This window comes from Sminthopsis crassicaudata, chromosome 3 (assembly GCF_048593235.1).
Source record: "Sminthopsis crassicaudata isolate SCR6 chromosome 3, ASM4859323v1, whole genome shotgun sequence".
Taxonomy (NCBI): domain Eukaryota; kingdom Metazoa; phylum Chordata; class Mammalia; order Dasyuromorphia; family Dasyuridae; genus Sminthopsis; species Sminthopsis crassicaudata.
The window spans coordinates 495,396,691-495,408,820 of NC_133619.1; positions in this window are offsets into that span (position 1 = coordinate 495,396,691).

Genomic DNA, 12,130 nt, shown 5'->3' on the forward strand with positions numbered 1-12,130 from the left:
ATATATTTCTCACCTCCTTGGCTAAATACTTTAGTGAATAGTGTCTAAGGGCAGAGAAATAAAAGCATTGTTTCTCTTTAAAAAGGAAGGACTTTGCTTGAAGAAACATTTATTGAACATATTCTATGTAAAAGCATTTTGCAAGATGCTGTGCCTCAGTTTCTTGGGAAAATATACAGACAATTGAACAATTCTTCCTAGTGTTTTATATGCCCTCAGGATTGGAAAAGGAATCCTGTGAGGGATACTGATCCTGGAACTATCAGATTTCCCTTACCTAAAGTAATTTATTTGAATGTAGCATCTTTTCTTTCCCCTCCCTCCCTCCCTCCCTCTCTCCCTTTCTACACACACACACACACACACACACACACACACACACACACACACACACACACACACAATCTATATAATTTAAAAAAAATTTTTATTATTAAAGCTTTTTATTTACAAAGCATATGCATAAGTAATTTTTCCAACATCGACCCTTGCATAACCTTTTGTTTCAAATTTTCTCCTCTTCTCCCACCCCCTCCCTTAGCTGACAGGTAGTCCAATACATGTTAAATATATTGAAATACATGTTAGATCCAATATATGTATACATATTTATACAGTTATCTTGCTGCACAAGAAAAATCAGATCAAGAAGGAAGAAAAACTGAGAAAACAAAATGCAAGGAAATAACAGAGTGAGAATGCTATGTTGTATTCCACACTCAGCTCCCATGGTCCTCTCTCTGGGTGTAGATGGTACTCTTCATCACTGAACAATTGGAACTGGTTTGAATCATCTCATTCTTGAATAGAGCCATGTCCATCAGGATTGATCATCATATAGTCGTCTTATTGCCATGTATAATGATCTCTTGGTTCTGCTCATTTCACTTAACAGTTCATGTAGGTCTCTCCAGGCCTTTCTGAAATCATCTGCTGGTCATTTCTTACAGAACGATATTCCATAGCATTCTTATACCATAACTTATTCAGCTATTCTCCAACTGATGGGCATCCACTCAGTTTCCAGTTCCTTGACACTACAAATAGGGCTGCCACAAGCATTTTTGCACATGTGGTGGGTCCCTTTCCTTCCTTTAGGATCTCTTTGGGATACAAGCCCAGTAGAAATACTGCTGGATCAAAAAGTAGCATATCTATTGAGAGAGATAGACGTACACATATATGAGCAAATTTCTGCTGCATAAATCCCCTGCAACATAGGTGTGTGTGTGTGTGTCTGTGGGTCCCTGTCCCATCCTGGCAGCAATTTCATTTTCTTGGGGAAAAATTACCCCCAAATAGCTCATGCTTTAGAAATCTGCCCTTTTGTTATTTTATTTTTCCATTTCATCTGACATTCCTCCTCTTTTTTTCCTCCCAGCCAGCCCATCTTGTTTGCCTTAAAATGAGCAAGAAGTTGCAGAAGATCCAATTCTTTAATTCTGATTAACTGCATCTTCTTCAATCCATGCAAATACTTAAGTACACATCCATTTTGCAGATGAGTTCTTTACTTTACAAAATGGATTTCTATCTGGATTGTGAGCCCCAATTATATCACCACTCAACTGTATAATTTTCTGTTTTGTCCTTTGAACCTAACCTATTCCACCGATATTTTCAAAAAATCATTTAATCTCAGCCTCATTTTCCTCATGCAGAATAAGGGGATTGGGCCTAGATACAAGTAGAGGATCAGAGGATGGGCAAAGTGATTCTATTGAAAGGCTAGAACTGATCATTAAAAGTTTTTGGTTCCTATTACAGTGATAACTTTAATACTTGTATCTCTGACTTACCCCTGACATCTACTGCTGTTTAAATCTTATTCCTGTTAGCTGAGTTAGCATTTACAGTTTAACATTAATTGCTTTTTTTTTTTTTTTTTTTAGCTACAGTTAAATAATTTAATCCTGTTTCAGTTGCAAAAAGATTTAAAAAAACAAGTTAGAGATAGAATTTGGTCCCAGACAGGTTCAGATCCTAAATAAAAATGCCTTTTAAAGAGTAAAAATATCCAAAAAACTACAGTGCAGCTAAGCTTGATTTAAAAAACACAAAAACAGGAAATGTTAGCTCTGAAAGGCAATTTGTTAGGTAAAGAGTAAAGAGCTTTGTAAGAAAAAGCTAGAAGAGTTAATGCTTGAATGACAGAATCAGGATCTGAGAAGTCAGTAAACATTAAGCATATGATATATTCCAAGTACTGTGCTACACAATTCCCAAAGCTGAGAGGTGGAGCATTGTGGAATAGTTGAGGGCCAGTATCACTAGATCAGACTATATGGTAGAGGTTTGTTTTAAAAAGGAGGGTAGGCGAATGCAAAACAGCATTTTGTATTAAATCCCGAATACAATAAGGAACTACTGTAGTTTTAGACCTTTGAGACATTGATCAAAATGAATTTAAATGTTCAGATTAGGATAAATGCAACACCAGCTTTCCAAATACATGATGGAGAGGAGAAAGATGTAACGAGAGTTTATAGGAGTTTGGGTGAGTTAAGTTTATGAATCAACACTATTACATAATTAGGTAGGATGCTGATAAACATTCAAAAGGCAACCAGGATAGTAAGAACCCAAAAAATAGCATGAAGATTGGTTAAAGGAACTAGGAATGTTTCAAACTATTTTGAGGAAAGAAATGGAGGGATGGTCACAGCATAATAACTGGCTTTGAATATTTGGAGGACTGTCATGGGGCCCCTTTGGGGCCAAGTATGATAGCAATGGATAGAAGTTGCAAAAAGGCACATTTAAGTAACAAAGAAAAAAACTTGGTAATAGCTACACAAAAGCAGAACTGGATATATCTGGATAATGGATTTCTTTTCCCTGGAGGTCTTAATTGTTATACTGTAAAGGGATTCTTAATCAGCTTTGAAACAAAATTTACTCCAAGCTACAAGTTTCTGCTCATAAAAATGAATTGCTGCATGGTTCACCCAAAAAAAAAAAAAAAAAAAAAAAAACCTGCCTTTTTTTTTTTTTTTTTTTTTTAAACAGTGCATTTACCCAACTAAACAAAAAATGATGAGGCAGGAGTAAAGGAAAAATTGTCATAAAACTGACTTGGAGTCTGGGAACAATAAATCCTAAGAAAAGGAAGTAAATTGGATAGCAACAAGAAAATACATGAAGATGTCTGTGTCAGATTTAAATGGGAAATTTTGCTTGTTCAAAATGGCAAAAGATTGTGTCCAAATTGTTGCACTCCAAAATTAGAGGACACTAAGAGGATAAGATTCCTAAGTCTGTTAAATGTCATACTACAGAAAAAGTTCTACCTACCTAAAATCTATACTATAAAACTCAAGTAAAATCTGAATCAAGTCCTAACAGACCAATGCCCTTTTATCAGCAATAATAGGAATGGGGGTGGAAGGTGGAGTACCCCAAGACAATATTAGGGAATCAAGGCCAGAAGAGGAAATTAAAAACTAAAAGGACCCTTTTTCCTTGTTCACATACACAAACACGCTTAATATTTTATTTTTACTAGTTCCAAATTTTTCTCCTACACCTACTCCCCAATTCAGGAAGCAATTTCATATAAATTACATATGTGTGAAATTATGTAAATTACATATATGACTATATAGTCATTTTAAACATTAGTCATGTGAAAAATCAGAACAAAAGGGAAAATCATGAGAAAAAGCAAAATGAAAAAACTATACTTTGATCCATATTGAGTCTCCATAGTTTTCTCTGGATGCAGATTTCCATCCCTAATCTGTTGGAATTATCTTGGATCACTATTGCTGACAAGTGCTAAATCCATTACAAGTGATCATCACATAATCCTACTGTTACCGTGTAGTGTTCTCTTGGTTCAGCTCCTTTCACTTAGCATCTGTTCATGTAAGGTTTTCTGAAATTGGCCTGCTTTTCTTATAGAACAGTATTTCGTTACATTCATGTTTCCATAACTTATTTAGCCATTCCCCAACTGATGAAGAATTTCCAGTTCCTTGCCACCACAAAAAAAGAACTCCAAACATTTTTGCAAGTGTCCTTTGCCTCTTTTATGATCTCTCTGGGGTACAGATTCACTGGTGACTGCATGCAGGATCAAAGGGTATGTGTGCATGCTGTGATAGCCATTTGGGCTTAATTCCAAATTGCCCTCCAGATGGTTCACATTTTCCCCAGCAAGGCATTATTCCACTTTTCCCACATCCCTTCCAATATTATCTTTTCCTATCATCTTAGTCAATCTGATAAATGTGAAATAATGAAATAGCTTGGGCATATCCATTTAGCAGAGGAACTTTACCAGGGGATTGAACTTCTGCCAAGGCTGACAAATGTGTCAATGAACCACCAGCCCTCTACTATTGATGGCAAAGGATGCAGAAGAGAACATTTTGGGAAGTTAAACATCTAAGAAATTAACCAGAAGAAAAAAGAGATTACAAACTCTTGGCCTGGGTTGGAATTTAGCTAACAAAGAATAGTAATGAATTTGCCTGATGTCTTGAAAATCAAAAGAGCACTAGAATGAAAAGTACAAGGGAAAAAACGATTAACCAATAGGAGGTAACTAGTGAAAGGACTTTGAACTACCAGGAGACATTTCAAAGAGCCAGCAAAATCTGCTGTAGACTGCCCCCACAAATGTCCAATGCTAAATCTACAGAAAGAATTAGATCCTAATGCAAGCCAATTGGGAGATAGATAAAATTCCAGAGGGAGGAGGCAATATGGCTTGATAGGAATAGAACTTGGAGAGGAAGCAATTTGACTGCATAAAATGGTCAAAAAGTAACAGCAGGAAGAAAATGGAACCAAGATTAAGAGATTGTAAAACAGCACCTAGTTGCCTTTGATGAATTGGAGTTGCCTTGCTTGGGTAAGACTGGATATTACTGCACTGCCATTAATATTTTTAAAATGGTGGAAACCAATTATCCTAGGACTGAAGACAATTTTCCATTTTCAAAAAAAAGTGGTAAACCAGTGAGTTTGATTTTTATCCCTGTGAAAATTCTAAAATGCATCATTCAAGTGATTGGTGAATTTTTAGAAAGGGAAGCTGTAATTTAAAAAAACATGGTCTCCAAGAAAAAGCCCTATTTCCTTTTTGACAGGGTTACTAAAGTGATCATTGGAATGCCAAATAGTTTATCCAATACCCTAAACAAAGCATTTGAAAAGTTAATTGTTGTGAAAAACATGAAAAGTTAAGATCTAGATTATATGAAATCTGAGCTGGTTGAATGACCAGAGTAAAGACTAGCCATTAGTGATTTGAAGTCAGCTTGGGAAGAGATCTTCCAGTATTCCAAAGAACTATGCTATTTAACATATTTACTATACTGGCATAGATGACATGACAAAGTTGGGAAAAATAGGTTCATGTTAGGATCCAAAAATTTATTGGATTAACAGGAAAAATTTAAATTCAATATAACTGAAGAATAGGTTAAAGTTTGCACAGGGCTTTCCATATTTTCATAGATAAATATAAAGTTAAGATCATTTTCACAAGCACAAGATGGTGTGCATATTAAATGAAAATTTTATTGGACAGCAGTGTCAGTGTAAGCCAACAGCATATTTCAAATCTAATGTGATCTAGCTGATCTGATGTGATCAATGACTGGAGTAAAGATATTGGTCATAATGTTCTCTGCCCTGGTCAGGCCACATTTATTTAGTACTGAGTGAAATGAATGGGAAACTAACTTGGAAAAGATAAGGTGGGTGGGTGGATAAGGGTATGGGAATGGCCAAGGCCTGTTATGGGGAAGACTTAGGGGGCTTCCCCTGTTTGGCCTCACAGAGGAGAAGTATGTGAAAGTTGAGGCAGAATTTCTGAGTCAGGAAGGAAGCCGGCCTCCCAGAGGAGCTGCTGGATGCTGATTGTGTGCGCTGGGGTGCAGGGGCTGGACCAGGTAAGCCTAGAGCTCCTTTGGCTTGGGTGTGTTCCCCTCCTGTGCTTCCAGTGACCTGGTGGAGGCTAGTTACCAAGGTACTGCTACAACAGGGTGAGGTAAATGTTTCTTGCTGTAGATGTTAAGGATTGGGTTTTGGAGATCTAGCCCAGAACACTTTGGAGTAGAGGCCAAGGTCTAACAGAGACTATGACAAGTTTTTAAATAAATACCTAGCAATGAAATCTAACACCTAGATGTTTCCAGGTCTAATAAGAGTTCACTGTTGGATAAGTATGTAGGAAGCAAAATTCCCCAGCACCAGCCAAACAGCCTGACAAACCATCACTGAGAGTCTTTAGAAAGTCTTGGGCCAAATACTGGCAGCAACTATGTTTTTTTTTATTTTTTAAAAAAGGAAAGGAAAAAAACTTGGCAAACATGGTTCATTCTCTGCAACCAAAGTTTTACCTTTTATAGACTTTGGATAATGGTGTTAAATTTGTTGTGTTTTTCACCTCTAATCAGCATGACAAGTTCAGGCATGCACTACCTCCATATCTGACCCTTATTCAGGGACTTCATATAATTTGTAACCACACAAATACACACTATATGTATATATTCAATAAATAAGGATCTACTATTACGATTATTCAGTGTGTCAGCACACATTTATAAGCCAGCTACCATACTTGGCACTCCAGATACAAAAAAGCAAAAGACATACCTTCCTTCTCTAAGGGCTCACAGTGGGGAGATGACATGCAAATATGCTCAAGAAAGATGGAAGATAAATTGGAGAGAACCAACAGAGGGAAGACACTTTTTACCCATGAAGAGGGCTCTTTGATTGTAACTTGAGATCTGAAGGAAGTCAGAGTAGCCAAGAGGAGGTGAGAGAATTTGAAATATGAGAATACCTGGTGAAATGCCTCAAGTCTGACAGATGGAAGAAAGCTAGGATCACTAGGTCACAGGGTACATGAAATCAAGTCAGGTATAAAGACTGGAAAGGTTTGAATCCCAAAAGGCATTTTCTATTTGATTTTTAAGTGATCCAAGGGGCACTGAAGTTGATTGAATAGGGGAATCACATTTCACAATCAAGTGGAGGGTGGAGTGTGATAGAGATCTGAGATGAGAACCAACCAGCATTTATTATATTTATGTTGAAGTGTATGGTGACAGGGGCAGTGTTGTCAGGTATTGTCAGTATATCGCAGAATAAATCGGCTGGCTTCAGCAATAGATGGGTTGTGTGAGGTGAATGAAGAGTTGCTAATGTTTCACTTGCAGAGGCTGGGTTCAAGATGAAATCCTTACCCTCAAAGAACTTAACTATGTACATAGTATACAAGAGAGTCTATTAAGTGCTGCATAAGTGATAAATGTTATCTCATTTAGGAGGCTTCTTTTGCTTTTCAGTTTGGTTTTGTCAGAGAAAGTCTTGAAGTACATTTGAGCTGAATTTTGGAATTTCAATAAAATAAAGATAAATTATAGGTTTTTAGAGCTAATGGGACCTTAAGAGATCATCTAAAACTAATCCTCTCATTTTATAGATGAGATCCAGAAATGAAAAAAATAATTTGCAGAGTGACAATTAGAACAAGTTTAATCTTTTACCTTCACACACACACTCCTGACAGATTTTCTAATCTAGGTGCTTAATAGACTATATATTTGGACATATTAGACACATGTAGATAACATTGCCTGCATATATTATACAAGTATGTGTTCCAAGTAATACCTACACAGACAATCTGCAGGTACAGATCCTTAGCAGATGGCAGGTTTCTTCTATTTGGTTATACAAGGGAGATGAACCAGCATAGTTTGATCACTTATTGAGGAAGCTTAAAGATAAAAGACCTGAGAAATTGTCAGCAATTACATGTTTTTGATTGGTATGTGGATATATTTTATTTAAATAGAGCAGTTTAAAAATGCTAAATCATTTGGATGTGGCCCTTGCTAGTAGCAAGGAAGAATAACAATGAGAAGAAAGCTTTATCCTTTTATGCTTCAAGTAAATTGAAAAAGGGAGGCAAATTTTCATTCCTGGTCTAGTAGTGACTGTAGTAGAAGAGACTTCCATATTGGGAATGCTGTTGAGGGAATTCTTAGTTGGATAAAAGTTGAAAGGCCTCTGAATGCCCTTTTAAGTGAGTTTCTCTCTCTTCCAAATGTCTATCTCCTTGCTATACACATCTTTGGAATTAAGTGGACTTTAGTGAATCCCAGACTTTTCTGAAGGGCTACTATTACACTCATGGTCTCAGAAGTCTCAGAACTGTTGTAGGCCACTGTGAGACTGAGGCTCCCACAGAAGACCCAATTTTCCTTGTTGCCCCTCCAAGGCAAAGAACCAAATGTCATCACCTTCCTCCTTTATCCCATGCAAACTCAACAGGTACCCAGCTGGAGGGAAACATACCTTTTTCTCACTAGTCATTGAGCTTAACTTTCCCAATTTCCAGCCCTCCCCCGAAAAGTATTGTGTTTTTTTGTGTTTCACTAGCTATTTACAAAACTGCCTCTACTAGTCAAGAGCCAACAGAGAGTTAGGTCCAGAATTGGGAAGTGAGGAGATACTGTTCCCACTTTCTCAGCTCTTTCCCTTTTTCCACCTGGATCCTTTCTCCACCACACACTGGTTTATTCCAGCTCCTGGATGAGTCAGTGGATTTTCCAGTTCTCTCCCACTCTGAAGTATATGTTGGGGGTGGGAGAGTTGGAGGGGCTGCAACAGAGCCAAGAGCAAAGGAAAAAGTGACTCCTAGCTTGGTTCAGGCCAGCAACCCCCAACTCCAATGGGAACCAGATGCCTCATCTGGGCCTCTGTTTCCTGGCCAGCACCGCACAGTGTTTAGCACCAATGTGGCCAGAACCACAGAAGAGGAGGTCTCCAGGGCTACTTCTAGATATGTGGAAAATGGGTCAGCCTATGCAATATGTTCTCATTGGAAAGTAACATTTTGTCCTTGCACCCCAATGGTTATCCTATACTGTCCACAAATAATCCAGAGATACAAAATTAGGAATGATTCACCAAACCCAAGGGCAGCTAAAAATAACTAGGGAGGGTCATAATGGACCTCATGCTGAACATAAGTTCAAGTATAGTACTACTGTTAAGGTGATACAAATTGAGATAGCCAAAAGCTTGCTTTTGAGCTGTTCATCCTGTGGCAAAGCACCTATTAAAAAGCTACATTTAATTCCAATATCCCTGTTTTGAAAAGGACAAATAAAATCCAATTACAACAAATACTGGTATGATGGAATATATAAAATTCCATATCTTGTAAGACATGGAAAAAGTATGTAGGTATATATAGCTTAAGTATATTTGTGATTTGTGGAGGAGAGAATAAGCATTAACAGCTAAAGATATTAAGATTCCCTTCTATTTAGAGGTGACAGTATGAATTAAGAACTGTTATGTGAGGAGTGGGATGTAGAGCAAGCATAGCAAGGAAGCTCATTTTCTTGATATTTGGAGTATGTGAAGGGGAAGAAAAAACTGTTCAGTAGCTTGGAGGAATGGGATGAAGGAAGAAGTGTGCCCACAACCTCCTTTTTTGCCCTATTGTCAGTACATTTATATATTTCAAGTTCACTGTGGAAAGAAAAGCTGGGCTTTTTTATTTCTAGCCTCTGCAGACTAAAAATGTAATTGCTACCAGTGTGCCACAATGAAATTTTCCTACAAAAAAAAAATTAGATGCCCCTTAAGTCACTGAAATTTGTGCCAGGAGAATTTGATAGGCTATCTTAAGATCAGAGGGAGAAGACGTGAATTTTATCCTCATACTGCTTCCCTGTGAAATTATGGGTAAAATACAAAACCCAAACAAATATAAAATATACCATGTAACATCATCTTACTAAATGTACTCTCATGAATTGGCTAATTTGCAGTGGCTCATTGCTGGAAGTAAAAGGAGTGGCCAAAGAGCAGGTTAATGGAGACATTTTGTAATGTGGGCTAGGAAAGGAAATTTGATATATGTATTCCTCAGATATTAGCTTTTTTTTTTTTCCCTTTATCAATTGGAGTTAAGTGACTTGCCCAGGGTCACACAGCCAAGAAGTGCTAAGTATCTGAGACAGATGTGAATCCAGGTCTTCCTGACTTTAGGGATGGTGCTCTATCCACCTCACCAGCTAGCTGCTGCTCAGATAAAGGTAGTGCTTTAAGGTTGAAATACAAGTGCATCAACTCCTGGGGGTCTTGCCTGCTGGGGGACATTTGGGTTTTTTTTTTTCTCCAAAAGGAGAAACTAAAACATAAAAACATAAAAATTTTTAAAGGTATTTTAAAGAGGGTTGTCCTAGTGGCTTTCTTTGGGAAGAATAGAAGAAAATGAGTAATTGCAGGGATTGCTTATGCCATTTAAAAGGAGGGAGGGTTCTGAACCCTGACTTTGCAGCCATATCCCTGACTCCTGTTAGACCTCCTCCTAAGGTCTTGCCAAGGACTCAGGAAATTACCCTTGTCCCATAACGCACCCTCTGGGTCCCATAAAGGTTCGGAGTTGAAGTTCCAAGGCCGGGAATTGGAGTTGGCCATCAAGTTCAGAAATAAAAGTAAATATTTCTTAAAATGAAATGCCATCCAGTTTCTCCAAGGCTCATTTCTGGACCGAGAACAACTGTCCACTTGCCAGATTATGTGGCGGGTGCGGGGGAGCAGTGGGCAGAGCGGTGGCCCTGAGCCCTCCTCTTGATGGAGGTCATCCAGACGGACCTTCAACCTTACCTTGAACACACTGGCCCCTGGCATCTGAACCACATCTGGAAAATGGCATTTCCGAGCCTGGCCTGTGTGGCAGCTTTTGCAGAAAAGCCGGAGCGCAGTGTGTGCTACATGATCGTTGTCCCTGGGCCCCGGATCTGTGAGTCTGTGTGGGCAGGAAGAGGCAAGGGGACGGACAGTCTGTCCTTAAAGTTTTTTGCCCTCTTGTCCCCCTTTTCTCTGGGAAGTGTTTCCAGATAGTGCTTGAGCGCCCCCTGCTGTGCTCATAAAGTCTTTTGGGGGCCAAACCTCAAGGAATCACATTGGCGCAGTCCCACACGGAAGAAAAATCATTTTAAACAGATTCAAAGTCCTTCCAGGACGCGTGCACACCCGAGTGAGCCGGTTTGAACTGGTACCCACACTGATGTTTTATAAAGATTTTAAACAGCAGGAAAATCCAAACTGATATGGTTTACTTAATCGAAAACCCGACACCCCTTTTGGCCCCAACCCCCAAATTTCCCCAGGTTCTCGTCTGAAACTGTTTGCCCGCCACCCTCGCAGCACGTCCGGGGCGGCCCGCTCATGTGGAAGGGTCGCGTTGGCACCCTGAGTTCCAGTGGAAACTGGGTTCGGTCCGAGGCCCTGGCAGAGGCTAAGAAGTCCGGAAGCCCCTCTGTGCTTTGGGCTAGCAGACCACGGCTCGGGGGACTCTCCCGAGCGATTCCACGGCCCCCTCCCAGGCCGCCCCGCACCCCTCTCCTCCCACACACTGCTCCGCCCAAGCCTTCCCCTCACATCTGCTCTCCGCGCTCCGGTCTCCAAGGCAAAATAGCATCTGGAGAGGTGAGCATTCTGGGAAGCGGGAGGAAGGGGCAGACGCGGCCCTCGTGAGTCCGCGGAGAGAACATGTTGTCCTGCTGGCCGTTGTCTTCCCCGCTCAGCACTGGCCCAGGCGGACTAGTAAAAGGAAGCAGATGTCCTGGCCACCCCGCCGGGAAGGGCCGGAGGTCGCAGCCCAGTCGCGGGGCGGGGGGCGTGTGAGCCCGAGCCACGGGGGAAGAAGTGTCAGGAATCATCTCGTTTTAAGGAAAGTCTCCGAGCGCTCGGCTGGCCCTTAAGCGCGGCTCTGACCCACCCGGCCCGAGCGAGCCGTCGGCTCTCTCCCTGCGCCTTGCCCCTCTCCCTTATCCCAGACGGCTCTCCGAAACGCTTTTCTTCTGGGGTCACAGAAGAGGAAAAAATCTCTGGGCCCAAGGCTGGCCCTCGTCCGGGCTTCCGTTTTCTCAAGAGGTGTGCGCCAAAGGGGCAGCCAGACAACCAAGCCCCGGGACGGTCTCCGGAAGTTCAGCCCTGGGCCCGGTCAGGTGCCCCACTAGGGGGAATCCCGATGGCATGGCTCCTGAAGTACTCCTTTTTAAAAAGCAGGTTCTTGCTTCCTGGCTTTAGTCCTATTCTTCAAATAGACTATATGTAAAACACTGTAATTATAAAGCGT